This window comes from Schistocerca nitens, chromosome 5, assembly GCF_023898315.1.
Source record: "Schistocerca nitens isolate TAMUIC-IGC-003100 chromosome 5, iqSchNite1.1, whole genome shotgun sequence".
Classification (NCBI taxonomy): domain Eukaryota; kingdom Metazoa; phylum Arthropoda; class Insecta; order Orthoptera; family Acrididae; genus Schistocerca; species Schistocerca nitens.
In genome coordinates, this window is record NC_064618.1 from 310731007 (window position 1) to 310751693 (window position 20687).

At 41.2% G+C, this 20687-nt stretch overlaps 1 long non-coding RNA gene across 1 annotated transcript in view; it reads left to right on the forward strand.

Annotated features, from left to right (window-relative positions):
• Nucleotides 1-19762, forward strand: part of LOC126259920 (uncharacterized) — a 61661-nt gene extending 41899 nt beyond the window's left edge. The window contains exon 3 of the long non-coding RNA XR_007546575.1: nucleotides 19596-19762. This is a non-coding gene — a long non-coding RNA (uncharacterized LOC126259920). The remainder of the gene's footprint in view (nucleotides 1-19595) is intronic.
• The last annotated feature ends 925 nt before the right edge of the window (nucleotides 19763-20687 follow it).

Consider the following 20687-nt stretch of genomic DNA (forward strand, 5'->3'; position numbering starts at 1 on the left):
AACACCTACCTGCCGAAGCTACGGACCAATGACTGAAAGATTCACTGATAGAGAAGGGTTTCCCTGTCATCAACGTCCACCAATTTAAAAATCGAGACAACAACTCCAACGAATTACGACCTCACGCTGCTTACTGTGTCACGTTGCCAACCCTAAAGGAAAACTACAAGATTTACGACATCAAATACCTTCTGTGTACTAAAGTCATTATTGAAACCTACAACAGACAAGAAGGACCTGTTCAATATCGCCACTACCAGCGATTCGAACATACAGATAATTATTGCAGCTTGCCTGCTCGCTGCGTTCGTTGTGGAGGGCAACACAGATCTTCAGCTTGTACTCATCCCAGAGGGGCTCTACCGAAATGTGCGAACTGTGAAAAGGGCCATCCTGCCACATGGCGTGGCTGCCAGAAGTACCAGGAACTTCTCAGGAAATACAGACAATTGTCTCCGCCGCAGCCCTCTCAACGGAGGACTCTTGTAATACAGAACTCCAACCTGACGACACACCCACAGCCACACCGTCAGAAAACATCACAAGAACAGCCGGCGACGCGACGGCAGCCAGTACCACAGCCTCCTCCTGAAGCACGCCACCACGACAGCAACGCCAGCATTATTTATACGGCCACGCAGCATCATCACGACGACCGGAATCGGAAACTTCGTCTCACCAGCACATCTGATGGAATCCATAGCTCCGGCGCTCTCTGATGTCACCAAACTTCTCACCGACGTGCAGCAACAACTAGTGGGGATACTTTCTCTAATCGCAAGTGTACTGAAGGCCTTTGGGACACCTTAAGATGGATCGCCCTGGGACCACGAGATATCTGAAAATCTGTATATGGAACGCCTACGGACTGAAACACAAGAAAACAGAATTCACTGAATTTTTACAACGTCCCAAAATCGAAATTGCACATGTATCGGAGACGTACCTTCGTCCAACAACTGAGCCCATATTTCGTAACATGTACGTCTACGAGGTGTGGCTAGAAAAAAACCGGACTAGTACTGGTGAAACAATAAAACGAATGCAATAAGGCTGAAAGTCGCGTGGCCTGTCACGTGACTCTCGCTCCGCCTACTGCTCGAGTTTCATCTGCCTCCTGCACTCAGTCTGCCCGTGGCGTCTGTTTTAAGTAGTTGACGTTTTGTCTGTGCGTCGGAAAATGTTGAGTGTACAGAAAGAACAGAGTGTTAACATCAAATTTTGTTTCAAACTAGGAAAATCTGCAAGTGAAACGTTTGTAATGTTACAACAAGTGTACGGCGATGATTGTTTATCGCGAACACAAGTGTTTGAGTGGTTTAAACGATTTAAAGATGGCCGCGAAGACACCAGTGATGACACTCGCACTGGCAGACCATTGTCAGCAAAAACTGATGCAAACATTGAAAAAATCGGTAAACTTGTTCGACACTTTCCTTGTCAACTCCTGTTAACTCAGACACTGCTCTGATTGTTAAACGGCGATCTTGTCGAACAAGTTTACCGATTTTTTCAATGTTTGCATCAGTTTTTGCTGACAATGGTCTGCCAGTGCGAGTGTCATCACTGGTGTCTTCGCGGCCATCTTTAAATCGTTTAAACCACTCAAACACTTGTGTTCGCGATAAACAATCATCGCCGTACACTTGTTGTAACATTACAAACGTTTCACTTGCAGATTTTCCTAGTTTGAAACAAAATTTGATGTTAACACTCTGTTCTTTCTGTACACTCAACATTTTCCGACGCACAGACAAAACGTCAACTACTTAAAACAGACGCCACGGGCAGACTGAGTGCAGGAGGCAGATGAAACTCGAGCAGTAGGCGGAGCGAGAGTCACGTGTCAGGCCACGCGACTTTCAGCCTTATTGCATTCGTTTTATTGTTTCACCAGTACTAGTCCGGTTTTTTTCTAGCCACACCTCGTATAGAATGGACAGACAAGGCCAACGAGGTGGAGGGACAGCAGTTCTGCTTAAAAGGGACTGCGGCACCATCATGAATCACTACCACACCTCCAACATCTGGAGGCAACAGCAGTGACGGTTCGATCAGCGGCAGGCATCACTTTCATCGCGGCGTACAACAGCCCCGTTAATCAACTGGTGGCAGATGACCTACGGAGTATCTTCACCAATTTTGACCAAATCTTCCTAGGAGGTGATCTTAATAGCAAGCACGTCGCTTGGAATTCCCGGCGTACGAACCATCGTGAACGAACTTTGATTGCCACGGAAGAAGAACTGGGCATCACAGTCCATGGTGCACGAGAGCCCACACGGATTCCTTACTTCGATCGGCAAGAAGCAGACGTCCTAGATAATTTTGAAAACGAATTACTCATGTATAGTGGCCTTGTAGGTACTTTCTGATGTCTACAGTGATATATGTGAAGATTTTAAGATTTTATTTGAGTTCATGTAGGGAAGATAATGTCAATAAAAATACGGTTAATGAATTATGTAGTATGCACACGACCTGTCACATAGGCTACTTGATAAAATGTGCTGTATTGTTTGTTAGAGGGCAGGTAGCGTGATCTTGGGTAAACCATTTTTATTTACCATCAAAAATGTCAAACATGACAGTGATGCATCGGCCACGTAATTACATGCACCTTGAACATAAGCAACGAGAATGGTCAGGTCTTGCAAATATTTTTAATTTTAGTCAGCATAATGGATATATATTCGCAAATTTATTGTGCTTTATTTTTTCAATAAAAGGAATTACTAAGCTCGTGTTTATTCACTCCGTACCCGGTTGATGCAAGCAATAAATTTATCGCCTTTATCACGCCCCCTTAGTAGTTTTCAGAGCTTCGGCAGTTTTCCACCAGTTACATTAAGATGGTACATAAATTCGTAGCGTTTTGATTTTGCATGTTGGTATTCAGTTGCTGTAGGTTTGTTTATCGATTTTCATTTTTTATTTGTAGTTCATTGTTGCTGTTTGAGTTTACACACTGTCATTTTGTCATCTGGAGATTGTGAGGCTCCGAATACGAACCGCGTACGACCGAATGCCGTTTGCGCACGCTGCCTAGCGTTTACTAAGATGACTATCAGTTTCTTTTTTTGGTACAGTCACGTTTTTTGTGTCTGTTCCAAATTTTTCCAAAGGTACTTCTGGACACCTATCTGTCCCAAATTAAACAATTATGAAGCGATTTAACCCGAATTAGGTATTTATTTCATTTTTATGATTTTTATTATTATTAGCTTAAGTCGGCGAATCTGTTTGACAAAGAGATTCCACTGTTACCAGTGAGTAATCACGTATATTGTTGCGCACAAGGAACAAAAATGGACAACGATACATTATCTGTATGCGAGAAACCGTATCTGATTGTATTGCATGCTACATTGTGTTGTGATATATTTCATTAGCTAAATTTAGTTGCTTTTCTTCATCAATAACCATATCACACCATTGTATTGTATAGAACCGGAACCTAGAAATGATGGAGAGGCTTTGCCCCCACCATAGCCCTCAGTGGTACACAACCCCACAACAGGCTACAGCAGTCCACTCACCCCACCACCACCCCACGCCGAACCCAGGGTTATAGTGCGGTTTGGCTCCCAGTGAACGCCCCCCCCCCCCCCCCCCCCCCTGTGAATGTCTCACACCAAACGAGTGAAACCCCAATGTTTGTGTGGTAGAGTAATTATGGTGTACACGTACATGGAGAAAGTGTTAGTGCAGCAATTGCCGACATAATGTAACTGAGGCTTAATGAGGGGAACCAGCCCGCATTTGCCGAGGCAGATAGAGAACCGTCTTAAAAAACCATCCACAGACTGGCCGGCACACCAGACCTCGACATTAATCTGCCGGACAGATTCGTGCCGGGGACCGTCACGCCTTCCCGCCTGGAAATAGCACACTATACTTGACAACAAGAATGAGTTCAAAGAAGTGCAAGTGCTCCTTCAATGAACAATGGTTAGAAAATGGTCTGCATGTGATATTACTAATTGTGATTTTGGAGGTGCTTGAAGAAATGATCACAATAAGAGTGTGCGCTGATATAAAACTTCTGGAAGTTTAAAACTGTATGCCAGACTGAGGCTTGAACTAAGGAAGTTTTCCTTTGACGGGTGACTGCTCGACTGAATGACCTATTGAAGCAAGGCTCATAATCTGTCCTGAGAGCTTTACTCCCGCCACTATCTTGTCTCACAAAAGTTCTGCAGTGAAACGTGCATGACTGGCACTTCTGGAAGGAAGGATATTGCGGAGACATGACTTAGCCACAGCCATAATGCTTCCAGAACAGGAGTGCCCAAAGGATAATTTGTAGGGAAGGGGGGCCAGTCCTGAGGGTATGGAGCATTTTTAATAATTTGGAAGATGAATGACGATTTACAAGTAGTCATAAAAAAGTTCCAGTTGCAACCCTGTTAAAAATCTACATAATACTGACCATTAAATTTTTGAAAGAAAAATACCTGACTATTTTATCCTTTCCTTAAGAGCAAGGGGGGTGAGGGCTACGGCCACCCCCTTGCCTTCAGCTATGGGCGCCCTTGTTCCAGAGTGAGTATTTCGCTCTGCAGTGGAGTGGACTGGTTCCCCTCAGTTACACTATGTCGGCATTTGCTGCGCTGACACTTTATCCATGTACGTGTACACCATAATTACTCTACCACAAACCATATCAGTATGGTACTTCTGGCAGATTAAAACTGTGTGCTGGACTGAGACTAAGGATCTTTGCATTTCAGGGCAATATCCTTTCTTCCAGGTGTGCTAGTCCTGCAAGTTTCACTGGGGAATTTTTATGAAGGCTTGAGGGTAAGGGATGAGGTACTGGCAGAAGTTGCTTCGGTAGCTCAGTCAGTAGAGCACTTGCTTGCAAAAGTCGAAGATCCTAAGTTTGAATCTCAGTCTGGCACACAGTTTTAATGTGCCTGGTGGTTTCAGGTCAGAACCGTGTTGACATTAAAAGAACTTCTTCTCCAGTTTTCAAAACACTGCCATATGTTCCGTTTGTAGAAAATGAAACCTATGATGGGTAATCTGTGAGAAACATTTGTGACTAGTGAGGAAATCAGTGGGTGGACTGATAATATCACTTTTCTAACTCGAAGGTGGGCTGAAATGATTTCTCATTTTAGACAGAATCATGAGCCATTCTCAGGTTTAGTCAAGTTAGTGGGATTTGTCCTCGTGTAATTCGCTAGTGCCGAATTGCGTCATAAGGAGTGCTAGCAGCAGTTGTGTTAAAGATGGCTGCCTTCACTGGACCCGAGAATGCTAGCTGTGTTATGGTTTGAAGAATCGAAGTCAACGACAACAGTCCAGTGTATTTTTATTTTCCATACCAAGTAGGCTAAAGATCCTTCTAGTAGGCCTACAATTTATGAGTAGTGTAATGTTTTGTAGAAACAGGGTGCTCGATAAGACACGGGAGATCATCACATCATCCAAGCACATACGACGATGTTGAGCAAGTGAGACGATGTTTTGTCAACAGCCCTATGAAATCAATTCGCTTGCAAGAACTTCTGTGGAGATATGTTAAATCGATTAGATTAGGATGAACCTTTCTTGGACAAAATCATCTTTTCCGATGAGTTTTCACTTAAGTGACAAGGTTAAAAAACATAACTGTAGGATTCGGGGCAGTGAAAATCCACATCAAACATTGCAACATGTTTGTGATAGTCTTAAACTGAAAGTTATTTGTGCATTGAGCAAGAGCAAAGTGTACGGCCCCTTTTTTTTCCTTGAGAGAACCATCAGCAGCATAGTGTACCTGGATATGTTGCTACCACAGATCGATGAGGATGACCAACAACGAAATACTTACTTCAAGCAAGATGGTGCACCAGCCCACTACCTGGCTGATGTTCAGGATTTTCTCAGTGACCATTTTCCAGGTCAACAGATTGGCCGTGATGCGCCAACTGCACCCCATGTCCCCCTGGCCTGACTCCACTCAATTTTTTTATTTTTTTTATGGAGATTCATTAGGGATATTGTGTTTGTACCTCCTGTGCTGGCTTTTCTACGTGAACTTAGAGCTCCCTTCTCCTCCCCTTGCCTTCAAGCTCGGTGACTGGAATACTGGTTTGGAAATGCACAGCCAGTATTTATACATGAATCAAATTCACTAGGTAAATACTGAATGCTATTTTTTAAATAGTTCTGAGCACGACATGAACAACTCTAGGCCAGACGCCGTTTCACCTTGCATATCAAAAGTCTTAGAGGAAATTATGACCAGGCTCTGAGCACTATGGGACTTAACATCTATGGTCATCAGTCCCCTAGAACTTAGAACTACTTAAACCTAACCAACCTAAGGACATCACACAACACCCAGTCATCACGAGGCAGGGAAAATCCCTGACCCCGTCATGAATCGAACCCGGGAACCCGGGCGTGGCAAGCGAGAACGCTATCGCACGACCACGAGCTGCGGACAATTATGTCCAGAAAACTGTTATCATTTATATAGGAAAATGATGATATCTACACCCCAGCATGGATTCAGAAGGTCCAAAGTAATGCAGACAGCAATATGTGACTGTCTTAACAGCACTATACATTAAATCTGACCATGAAATATAGTTAACAGCTTGAATAAAATGGTTCAAATGGCTCTGAGCACTATGGGACTCAACTTCTGAGGTCATCAGTCCCCTAGAACTTAGAACTAGTTAAACCTAACTAACCTAAGGACATCACACACATCCATGCCTGAGGCAGGATTCGAACCTGCGACCGTAGCGGTCTCGCGGTTCCAGACTGCATCGCCTTGAACCGCACGGCCACTTTGACTGGCAACAGCTTGAATATTTTTAGCTCTGTCTGTTGGAAATGGTTAATTATGAAAATCTGCTAAGATTGAATACTGTGGCATATGAAGCCTTGCGAACGTGTGGATGAAATCCATCCTGGAAAATATGTTCTCGTTGAGGCACAATGATCAAAAATACAAAACAGCCACTTAAGTACTGTCAAATGTTACAATCAGATCATAGAAGATGGAACTGAAGACCTGTCTTTTGCGAATATATTATTCAAACTCATTAATGATAAATTGTCCAGAGAAATATCTCTGACTGTAAATGATACATTAGATGTTGACAATGAGAATACCTTTGAGAATGAATGTGTTTATGGGTCTGCAGCTATGGGGCAGCTCCTCTTCCTGTTGTATATTAATGATCTGACAGATGTTTCAGCTGTTTGGGTCATATTTGGATGAAACATACATACTGGGCTCCTTGTGTGTTGCAGATTGCAGTGGTGGTAGTCTAGTTTTTGAATTATAAAGATGTATGATTTGTGAACTATAATGTTGTGCCCAACTACATTGCATGCTGTATGGTATTGTGAGATGGGGTATTCAGGTATGCTCAGTCAAACTGTTCCCACAGAAGGAACTAACCACATTGCAGTAGTGTGAATTTCCACATCCTGGAACATTCTGGCTTAATTCTATTAAATGTTCAGGTATGTTTAAAGTATAAGAGCAAAGTCTTTATGATCATATTGTTAGTACATTTATTCTTCTAGTCAAGAGTTTGCAAAATTAATATTATAAACTTTTTTTGAGCCAGCATGCATCACATCAATCCAGTTCATGTCATGGACATTTTAAGCAACTATATAGCTCTGTCAACAGAGTATCATAATGCCATAGAAGATGGAACTGAAGGCCTTTCTTTTACAAATACACTATTCGAACTCATGAACTGTAAATTGTTTGGAGAAAAATCTCTGACTGTAAATGATACATTAAATGTTGACAATGAGAATACCTTTGACGATGAATATGTTTATCGATCTGTAGCAATTGAAAGTGGGAATGAAGAAACTGTGGGAACAACGATCCACATTAATATGGGTATACAGTTAGTTACACCCACTTCATTAATTCACTAAGATAATATGTGACCTACACAGTGAGGATATACATTATATCGAAACATAAGCTGAACTGGCATGAAAACACAGGCACAAAGATTATGTCAGTTCAGAAATGAAGATATTTCACATTTGAATTTTCAGTCTTATCTTCAACTAACTGTGTCACCACACAACCTCTTCTTCCCTCTCCCATCCTATACAGTGGAGCTGCTGGAATGAATGAATAGTCACGCTGTACGCTGGAATGAATGAATAGTGCAGTTGTACGCTCTGGCCAGCCTTCGTGTGGACCAGCCATAAAACACAAGAAACTGGGGAAGAGTCCTGTGGAGGCTCTTCTGGTGAGAGCATAGCATCGGTGGTGGGGGAATCAGCCAGCATAGGCATAGATTTTATGTGTTTTATATGGCAGCGGGGCAGAGTGTCTGGCTGGTATATGATGTGTTGTAGGCGATAGTATCATATAGTATCCAGATTTATGCTGTACTGAAAGGAGGGAGTTTGACATCCATGGTGCATCAGATGAATTCTCCTTTTTTTGTTCTTCACATTGGTATATAGTCCAGGTGCTGACCTGCGTGGTAGCAAGGTCACCAGCAGACCCAGTGTGGCAGGAATGTAATGGCAGGTGTTTAGAAACATGTTGGTGAGAGATGGACACAGTTGTTTTGTGTCAGGCAAAATAGACAGGAAAATGAAATCATCTTTTAACTTTATGAGTTTAATCGGAGCTTTCCTGATGGCAGAAGCTTGAGGTTCATTGATGTTAACGATGGGCAGTCTCACTTCCTATGCGGCTGTCACCTTTAGTTTGTGAGCATCATGTGAACATCCAGTATTTCCATAAACACTTTCATCGTTCAGTTGGAGCTGACCCTCTTGTATGGATATGTCAATGTTGGGGTGGGATATGTCAATGTTGGGGTGGTGTAGATAGTCTGCTGCAAGTAGGCTCAGCAACATCTGCTACAAGGAAAGTCCACTGGAAATTTTTCTTGAGACCCAAGCACACAGTTCACATCGTATTCAGAAGTTGGTTGTGACTTTTACCCAGGAGTCAACAGACGATCAGCATTCAGATCTCACTGAAAGTACGCTGACATCCAGTCCTGAGTCGATTGAATATTTTTGGCGCACACATGTGTCCTAGATGTGTAAGAGATGTGGTTTACCAGTTCTATGGCCTGTGGTTTGTCGAGTTGAAATGGCAGGGAGAGTCACGTTCTGTAGTAGTAAAGGATCTGCCTTTGTGAGAATGATTGTTGTTGGTCAACACCATATTGTGTGCAATGGAAGATCCTTTATTTGCCATAGTAGCAGAGTGGAGGTATTGTATGTTAGAGCATAAACTAATGTTATGGTGAATGTCATGTTGTGCAGCAGGCTGAAGAAAGCTGGGATCTATTGGAAGTCGCCTGGAGTGTCATCGGAGAGTGCTGGTGTCATTGTGTAGTGAGTCAACTTGTTCTGCAGGTGGAAGCTGCTCACCCCTATCAGTGACCTCTGTGACTATAGTTGTGATGTTATGTTTGGATTGCCCTGCTTGCATTACCACATAACTGCAAATTATGTATCTGATCAGCAATAGTAACTGTGAGTAAATTGGAGGCGTTATTTGCAACCACAGCCCACCTGACTGCTGAAGACCACTGGTTAATCCATTACAGTTTAAGTGTGGTGTTAGATACTTCAGCTCCCTTTAAAAAGGACCAAAGATGGTGCCAGTATAAGATGATCTGTTGCCCATAGATTCACTTGTCAAAAATTGTTGGCTTTGAAATTCAGCTATTGATGCATTCGACAAAGAGCACATTGTCCTTGTGATACACGTATCTGCAGACCAAAGGCACATTATGCATGATATCGGTCACTAACAAAAAGATGTGAGAGTCCAAAGCATTTAAAAGTCAGAATGAATTGCAAGTTGTCTTCTGTGATGCTGTAGACTTCTAAAGAAAATTCCAAGAACCAAAGCCAAAGATCAGGTTGCTGATGCATGTAAAGCAGAATGACAAATTTTCCATGTGGTGCAGAAGACTCACTGTAAGCAAATTGCCCGTGAGCTGCATATAATTCAAAGTGCCTGGCATTTGTGTGAAATTTATTGCAAGTGGTGGAGGAGTATTCACTTCCACTGATGTACCAAATGGCTGCCCTGATGAGGCAGCATGCTTGGTAGTTCACATCTGTTGCATTTGTTGTTTATCATGGCCTTTGTCATTGTCGGTGTCACTTAATATGCATATACTTTTAGTTACACACAGGTTATTAATTCAGTAAGATAATACATGAGCTACACCACATGGTGGGCGGGCGGGGGGGGGGGGATGGGGGGGGAGGGAGGGGGAGGGAGGGGGGCGGTGGCTAGACACAAAGATCTCATCACATCAGAAACAAAGATATTGCACATTTGCATTTTCAGTCTTAGTCTTTGACAAACACATCACCACAAAGATTATTCTACAAGTGAGTATGAACCATGAAATGAATTAACAGTAACCCCTATTGAGAATGTATGCATATGCATAAACATTAAAAAAAAGAGGTGTAATAGAGAATATGTATCAGCAACTGCAAAAAAGTTTAATATAGTTAATAAGGCAGTAAGTTTCTGCAGAATCCTTCCAGAATTGTATCACTGTTCTTTAATAACAATGAAATGGCTGAAAAATTTAAAGAATGCGGAGGTTGTGGTCTGATTGTCCATGATTACAATTTATAAAATTTTGGGCTATTAGTTCTGCCATAAAACACAGTTGTGTAGCCTTGCATCAAAAACTTTTGTAAAGGGATTTAAAGAGAGATTCACATTTTTTCTCCTAAAACATCATTTAGTTCTACAAAAGAAATGAAGGACAAAAAAGACACAATGGGGTCTGCGCAGCATTTTTAGCTACACAAGGTCAACACCATAACTGCAGGTGAGGGATTTAGTGGAAACAGTATCTTCAACAAAAACCAGTCCTGGTTTGAATATGAGATGGCAAGTGGATAAACGTTATCAAATGTAGGAGAAAAACACACATAATCTGTGGTGAAATCTATTTTATCTGTAACACATTCTTGTACTGTCCAACTTCATATGCCATCTGCTGGATTTCTTGGTACAAACATGTATATTTGTTTTTAAGACCAAAATGGGCAGATTGGACCAAGTTTGAGACAGCTAATAATGTGGGAAGCACCTTTCACTATAGTTGTTGATGCTAACACCTCTGGTAAGCTTGCATGGAATCATGTTGTCTTTTGGTTAAAAAATATTTTCATTCCAGAGCTAAAAGATACCTTCTGTTGCTTGACTCTTGGCCTGGGCTGACTGATGGAGCTGTATTTCAAGAACCTGAAATTCAGGATTCCTTAAATGGAAAATGTATTTGCACAGAAATAATCCTCCCACAAACCACTAAATATCTCCAGCCATTTGATGTCTGCTTTTTCAGACAGTATAAACTTGTTGTTTGCAGACCTCAGTATTGCATTAGAAATAAATTTATTTTGAGAGCATTGCAAGATACATGACTTGTCAAAGTTGTTGTTGTTGTTGTGGTCTTCAGTCCACTTTAATTGTGAAATTTCACTCAGTTGTTTATCACCATATGTCACTAGTTTTCAAGGACATGATCATTTATGCCTCACAGACTTGTGGTTATGTGGCAGAGAAAACTGCAACAAATTTCAGTAACATACCAGAATCAATGTGATAAACAGGAAATAGTGATTATGGCATCAAACCTTTTGAAGACAGTGATGTTATTGTTTGTACTGTTCTCTAGAACATTTTGTAATAAGACCTCATTATCAAAAGTGAAAACTATTGTATGATGCAGCAAAATACACCAGTATAGAAATGCTATTTTACAGTAGAAAAGTGCAACCTCTTTTTGGTAGAAATGTTATATCTTATACTGATTGTGCATGTATGTGTGTGTGTGTGTGTGTGTGTGTCTATTTTTATTAGTGAATAAGACTGCTGTTTACCTGCAAAATGGATATTTGGTCATGAATGCATGATCTTATTGCTTGAAAATTTGGCATTTCCTTAATGGGGGATCTTCACCACTGCGTTCACTGACTCTAAATGAGCCTGATCTATAAATTTCAGCTGAATATGTCTCATCCAAGATGGCCGCCGAGTAAGTGACGCCAGAAACTGTTTCCAGAAATTTAAGTGATTTAGACAGGAATATAATTTAGTTTAACGCCGATAACAAATTAAATACGTGCATTAGTGTATCGTTTAGTCTTGCCGATGAAGGTTTGACTTTTCTTTGCGTATTTTTTCGGAAAACACGAAAAGATCGTAACTTCGCGAAGTCGCGCTTAGGCTTAAATTTTGTAAACGTTTTTGTTTCTCGTTTCACGGTAATTTAACTAGTTTCTCGGTAGCATATAAGTAAACTACCGTAAATAACGTATAACTTCATTGTTTTCAAACAGATTTCAGAAAAACAGCGTAACTTTATATCAGAAACTTGCTTATATACATTTGTGAATAGGCTTAATTCTTGTAACGTCTTTTTTTGATTTTCGGTAATTTAATTGATTTATTCTAGCTAAAGTATTATTTTTGCCATGAGTGAGAAGTGCCTGACTTCCGGGGTTTGGTGTGATGGATGCAGCAGTTTTTTTCACTGGGGGGACTACAGTGGCGTGGGTGTCGGGGAAGTGGATCAGGCTCATCAGTGGTTATGTAGGATTTACAGCAGAGATAGGAAGATAGTGGAACAGGAGGGGAAAATTGCTGCCCTTCAGGCTGAGCTAGATCAGGCTAGGGAAGATCTGGACAGGTTAAGGAGGGAGAAGGGCAGAGAGAGGTGGGAAGTGGCAACAGGTAACAGAAGGAACAGGCCTAGAACTAAGTCTGACAGTTTTGTGGTGAATGTCAAAAATAAGTTTGACCTGTTGCTTCAGTTAGAAACTGATGAGCCTCAAGCAGAGGTAGGTGTAGACAGGAAACAACAAACTTTCAATAGGAAATTGAAAAAGAATGTAGGAAAGTCATCGAAAAGGAAGAAAGTTTTGTTGTTAGGCAGTTCTCATGCCAGAGGTGTAGGCCAACTTCTGCAGGAGGAATTAGGACCAGAATACCAGGTCACAAATTTTTTCAAACCAAGTGCTAGTCTGGATCAGGTGACAGAGGATTTAGGTTCACTCTGTAAAGGATTTACCAGGGAAGACTCCATGGTTATTGTGGGAGGGCCAGGGAATAGCATCGACAGAGATCCTGGGTACAGTATAGAGTGTGACCTGGTAAAGATTGCGTCGGCATCGAGACACACCAATGTTGAATTTGTATCTGTCCTGAGACGCCATGACTGGCATCATTTGAACTCTTCTGTTGGGAGAGTTAATTTTGAGTTGGAACGGCTGCTTGGGTCGGGTGCGGGGGCTGATATTGGTGTGGTTCCTGTTGATTCTCTCAGCAGGTGGGACTATACCAGGCATGGCCTACATCTCAACAGGAAAGGGAAGGGGAAACTGGCTGGGGTAATAGCAGGAAATTTAAGGGGGGGAGGCACTGCCATGAATGGTAAAATACCAGTGGTTACAGGTGTTGGAGCAGCACCTTTTTTAGAATAGGTAAGACAGAAAGATGTCAAGTTCTACGAGAGGTCAGGATTGAAACAAATCTTCAGTTTAGGAAAGAAATTAAACAGCACAATTCTAGCACATTGGATCACCAATCACAGCTGTCAATTATAAATTTTCACCAATCACCAGAAATTTTATCTCCACCAAGTTGTATCTCAGTCCTAGGTAATTGCATTGATGAATTAAAGTCACCCAACCCAGTTGACAAAATCTGCCTCTCTGAACACCATGTGACCACTGGTATAGGAACTAGGCCTAAGCTCAATGAGAAACTCAGACAGGAGAGTACTGCAAATGTTAGAAAACGGAAAGGTTCTCACAAAAGTATAATTAAAAATAATGTAAGTATATTTCATCAAAATATTGGGAGTTTAAAGAGTAAAATAGATGAGCTTCTGGTTTGTTTAGAAGATTTAGAAGTTGAGGATGAAATAGATATACTATGCCTGTCTGAGCATTACATTGTTACTGATATGGATAAGGTAAATGTAAGTGGATATAAGCCCTCTGCACATGTAATGAGAGAAAATATGGAGAAAGGAGGAGTTGCCATATATGTCAAAAGTTATTGTGCGAAAAGTATAGAAACAAAAAAGTTTTGTGTAGAGAAACATATAGAAGCATGTGCCTGTGAGCTTAAATTAAATAAAGGCACATTTATAATTGTAACTGTATATAGGTCCCCATCAGGAAATTTTCATCTATTTCTGAAAAATTTGGACTCCTTGTTGTGCTATCTGTCAGACAGGGGGAAGCAAATTATTATTTGTGGGGACTTCAATGTAGAAGAGGGTAATAGGAAAAATGACCTTGAAGTATTACTCGGTTCTTTCAATTTGACACCCGTTATTGATTTTCTTTATAGACCAAGATAAGTTTAACCAGATAAATGCTCAGCCTGTTGAGAATGGTCTTTCTGATCATGGTGCACAGCTAGTTACAACATATGACATAGCTCCATTCAGCAACACTAAACAGTCCTCCAAAGTAGTACGTTCAGTCAACGAATTAACAATTGCAAATTTCAGGGAAAGCCTACAGCAGTTAGACTGGGATGAGGTGTACCATGAACCTGATGCCAATTTAAAATATAATTTATTTCATGACATTTTTGTAAATGCATTTGAAAACTGCTTCCCCAAGAAAATAGTTAAATATACTCGTAAGAAACCTTGTAACAAACCATGGCTTACTAAGGGTACAAAAATATCTTGTAACCGGAAAAGCTAAATGTATCTGACAGCAAGAAAGAGTAGTGACCCAGAAACTATCAAACATTATAAAAACTACTGTGTTATATTAAGAAAAGTCATTAAAAAATCCAGAAGTATGTGTATCATGTCTGAAATCAGCAACACTGATAATAAAATTAAAACAATTTGGAATATTATTAAAAGAGAAACAGGTCAACCAAGAGCACAGGAAGACAGTATTACCATCAAATTGAATGAAAACTTTATGAACAAAAAGTCAGAAGTTGAAAATACACTCCTGGAAATTGAAATAAGAACACCGTGAATTCATTGTCCCAGGAAGGGGAAACTTTATTGACACATTCCTGGGGTCAGATACATCACATGATCACATTGACAGAACCACAGGCACATAGACACAGGCAACAGAGCATGCACAATGTCGGCACTAGTACAGTGTATATCCACCTTTCGCAGCAATGCAGGCTGCTATTCTCCCATGGAGACGATCGTAGAGATGCTGGATGTAGTCCTGTGGAACGGCTTGCCATGCCGTTTCCACCTGGCGCCTCAGTTGGACCAGCGTTCGTGCTGGACGTGCAGACCGCATGAGACGACGCTTCATCCAGTCCCAAACATGCTCAATGGGGGACAGATCCGGAGATCTTGCTGGCCAGGGTAGTTGACTTACACCTTCTAGAGCACGTTGGGTGGCACGGGATACATGCGGACGTGCATTGTCCTGTTGGAACAGCAAGTTCCCTTGCCGGTCTAGGAATGGTAGAACGATGGGTTCGATGACGGTTTGGATGTACCGTGCACTATTCAGTGTCCCCTCGACGATCACCAGTGGTGTACGGCCAGTGTAGGAGATCGCTCCCCACACCATGATGCCGGGTGTTGGCCCTGTGTGCCTCGGTCGTATGCAGTCCTGATTGTGGCGCTCACCTGCACGGCGCCAAACACGCATACGACCATCATTGGCACCAAGGCAGAAGCGACTCTCATCGCTGAAGACGACACGTCTCCATTCGTCCCTCCATTCACGCCTGTCGCGACACCACTGGAGGCGGGCTGCACGATGTTGGGGCGTGAGCGGAAGACGGCCTAATGGTGTGCGGGACCGTAGCCCAGCTTCATGGAGACGGTTGCGAATGGTCCTCGCCAATACCCCAGGAGCAACAGTGTCCCTAATTTGCTGGGAAGTAGCGGTGCGGTCCCCTACGGCACTGCGTAGGATCCTACGGTCTTGGCGTGCATCCGTGCATCGCTGCGGTCCGGTCCCAGGTCGACGAGCACGTGCACCTTCCGCCGACCACTGGCGACAACATCGATGTACTGTGGAGACCTCACGCCCCACGTGTTGAGCAATTCGGCGGTACGTCCACCCGGCCTCCCGCATGCCCACTATACGCCCTCGCTCAAAGTCCGTCAACTGCACATACGGTTCACGTCCACGCTGTCGCGGCATGCTACCAGTGTTAAAGACTGCGATGGAGCTCCGTATGCCACGGCAAACTGGCTGACACTGCCGGCGGCGGTGCACAAATGCTGCGCAGCTAGTGCCATTCGACGGCCAACACCGCGGTTCCTGGTGTGTCCGCTGTGCCGTGCGTGTGATCATTGCTTGTACAGCCCTCTCGCAGTGTCCGGAGCAAGTCTGGTGGGTCTGACACACCGGTGTCAATGTGTTCTTTTTTCCATTTCCAGGAGTGTATTTTTAATAATCATTTTCTAAATGTTGTGGATATAGTAGGCTCCAGGTGTTCATTAGAGGATGCTAGGCTGTTAATGGAAGAGGCCATACCTATGCAATTTGATACAATTGAAATCTCACCCACTTCTCCCTCTGAAATTAGGAAAATAATAAACTTGCTTAAAAGCAATAACTCACATGGAATTGATGGCATTTCCAGTAAAATACTAAAAGCTTGTTCTCAACAGATAAGTAAGATTCTCAGCCACCTGTGTAATAGCTCTCTGGAACAGGGCATTTTCCCTGATAGACTGAAATATGCTATTGTTATACCTTTGCATAAAAAGGGGGATAGATCTGATGTCAACAATTACCGTCCAATCTCCCTTCTAACAGCTTTATCCAAAATTTTTGAGAAAGTAATGTATTCAAGAGTAGCTTCACATATCTGTAAAAATGAAGTACTAACAAAATGTCAGTTTGGTTTCCAGAAAGGTTTTTCAACAGAAATAGCCATATATGCCTTCACCAATCACATTTTGAATGATCTGAATAACCAAACACCACCCATTGGGATTTTTTGTGATCTCCCAAAGGCTTTTGATTGTGTAAATCATGAAATTCTGCTAGACAAGCTCAAATATTGTGGCATGAGTGGGACAGTGCACAAATGGTTCAATTCGTACCTAACTGGACGAGTGCAGAAAGTTGAAATAAGCAGTTCTCATAATATGCAAAGATCAGCACATTCCTCAAACTGGGGAACTATCAAGAATGGGGTTCCACAAGGGTCAGTCTTGGGTCCTTTGTTGTTCTTAATATATATTAATGACTTGCCATTCTATATTCATGAAGAGGCAAAGATAGTTCTCTTTGCTGATGATACAAGTATAGTAATCACACCTGACAAACAAGAATTAACTGATGAAATTGTCAATACTGTCTTTCAGAAAATTACTAAGTGGTTCCTTGTAAACGGACTCTCACTGAATTTTGATAAGACACAGTACATACAATTCCGTACAGTGAATGGTATGACGCCATTAATAAATATAGACCTTAATCAGAAGCATATAGCTAAGGTAGAATATTCCAAATTTTTAGGTGTGTCCATTGATGAGAGATTAAATTGGAAGAAACACATTGATGATCTGCTGAAACGTTTGAGTTCAGCTACTTATGCAATAAGGGTCATTGCAAATTTTGGTGATAAACATCTTAGTAAATTAGCTTACTACGCCTATTTTCACTCATTGCTTTCATATGGTATCATATTTTGGGGTAATTCATCACTGAGGAATAAAGTATTTATTGCACAAAAGCGTGTAATCAGAATAATAGCTGGAGTCCACCCAAAACCATCCTGCAGACATTTATTTAAGGATCTTGGGATATTCGCAGTAGCTTCACAGTATATATATATACTCTCTTATGAAATTTGTTATTAACAACCAAACCCAGTTCAAAAGTAATAGCAGTGTGCATAACTACAATACTAGGAGAAAGGATGATCTTCACTATTCAAGATTAAATCTAACTTTGGCACAGAAAGGGGTGAATTATACTGCCACTAAAGTCTTTGGTCACTTACCAAATAGTATCAAAAGTCTGGCAGATAACCAACAAGTATTTAAGAAGAAATTAAAAGAATTTCTGAATGACAACTCCTTCTACTCCATAGAGGAATTTTTAGATATAAATTAAGAAAAAAAATATATATATATATAAAAATTAAAAAAAAAACACACAAAAAATAAAAAAGTTGTTGTATTAACTTAAGTATATTGTTAAATTAACTTAATTATGTCATGTATTGGAAAATTTGACTTGTTCCACATCATCTCGAAATATCGTATTTGTGATCCATGGAACTAGTATTAATCTAATCTAATATCTAATCTAATCTAATCTCTAATCTAATCTCTAATCTAATATAGTTGTAACACCCACTGTGTGAGTATAAGTGTAGATTCATATAACACTGTCTATTTGCTGACCACATGACAGTACTACAGAAGGATGAGAACGGCAACAAACTGCAACTTTTAGAAAACTGTGCAATGAAGCAGATCAGCAGTTGAGCAGACCCAATCAGTTAACTGTGAATAACAATAAGACTGTTCCCATCAAATACAAATTCACACAAACCCAGCATTTTCCTGAAGGAAAGTCAAGGTAAAACTAGCCCGATAACAAAATGCCTTTGTGTTTGGCTGCCAGACAATTTGAAATAGATGAAACATATTGAGTATGTAAATGATGTTAAGTTGTGGGTACTATGTTCTAAGAATCCTGAAGCCATGCACCAACTTGGAAACTGTTGAGAGTGCTTCTAGCGCTTGGATTCAGTCACATACAAATTCCGGACAAACATTCTGGGGAGACTCTCCTGCAGACTAAGTACATTTAAATGGACCTGGATGTGGGGGAAAAAAAAAAAAATGACCGCCATCTGAAAGACAAATTCCTCCCATTTCCAAAAATATACGGTGTATTAACTCTGCACACTGGCTTCAGGCAAGGAATATCACCATAAACATTCCACGCCTGCCATAGTCATGGAAACAATAAAGCTAATATACAGGGACCTTGCAGATAAAAAATTACTTAGCAAATGTCTACATGGCTGTACACAAAACCCTAATGAGAGTTTCAACACAGGCATGTGGCAACGAGTACCAAAAACAGTGTTTGTTGGATAGACAGTACTCAAAATGGATGTGATGGATGCTATCATCCGTTTCAATGATGGTGTAATCAGCAGGACAAAAGTAATGGACAAATAAGGCATCCAGCCAGGAAATAATGTGACAGCTGCTCTGACTGCCATAGATTGTCAGTGACTAGTTGAAGCTGAAAGGGCTGTGGATGCCACCAATAAAGAGTCCAGAGTAAGGAAATGACTCCTGAAAAAGTCTACAGAGGATGAAGCAGCTGTCCATGCTGCTGGAATGTTCTGAAAGAGGCATATGGTGGGTCAAAAGCACTGTGAACATTCTTTTCTCATCTTCTCGAAACTACATTTTCAGAACATTAGGTACATATAATTTCACAATGGTTTTATCTATGTTCACCAAATTTTTCTCAAGTGAATAATGGGATAGTATCTTTGTATTATGCCTAATACATCACAGAAATGATCTATGTTTGTCATTCTGTAAATAATTTTAGCGGTATTTACAAAATAGTAATGTGGTATAATAAGGGTTTTTCTATTTGCTCAGATATACTCCAAACTACAGAACGAGAGGCATAATGTGTTGCTATGAATGTTGACAGCAGCCTGCCACAGTTTGAATGCTATTAGACTGCTTATGGACCAGGAAATGATACCAGAATGGAAACATGTATTATAAAAACATCTATTAGGCAAAATACTGTAATTTGTAAACTATAACAGATATTTCAATAAATTTCCTGTTACAGCTTGAGTTAATGTCATTCATTGTTGGAAAAAAACCACAACATCCTCCACATTGTAGATCAAGAGTAATGTGCATTGAGAGCGAGGTATAAAAATGCAACCCGTTCACATGAAGGTCCCCTTAAAATTAAAAGAGAAGTACATTAGAAACAAAAACAAAATAAGGGATTCATGTAAAACTACCTTCACAGCAGTTAACACAGTTCCTCTAGTACGCTATATCCAGTGATTCAAGTATCAATAAATGTGATCGGATTTGTGTGTCTCACCATCAGCAGCACACAAATCACCACAGTTGCACTACAAGGAGTGCTACAAGCCAGGAACACACCACCTGGTCTCACATAGGATCACATAGTGTCAGTAATCTTCTTCTGGCTCAGAATGAAGATACCAAGACTCTTAGCAGAGGGCTACATACATGTTGTTCTCCCTCAATGCTCAGACTATGTGCTCACACTGTTGTTCACAAGGTTTATGTTACTGGCTGGTTTCTCATCTGCACCTCAAAGTCACCTACACATGCACTTCGTTTTGATTATTGTAACTGCGTTGTGTGTACCCAGCGTATTCTACTTAATTAACAAGTCCTGTACCATTCCTCAACAGTCACTGTCTCTACTCGGTGGGAGAATACATGGATACACATGAAATGAAATGAAATGACTGTATAGCATTGATGGCTGGGAGTCCCTGCTTGGGGAAGTTCAGCTGGTGAGGTGCAAATCATTTCAGTTGACATCACAGTGGGTGACTTGCATGTTGATGATAATGCAATGATGATGAGGACAACTCAACACTCAGTCTGTGAGTGGAGAAAATCTCCAACCCGGCTGGGAATCGAGCCAAAGCTAGCAAAATTTTCAGTCCTGTTTGTCAGCCTTTTGATGGC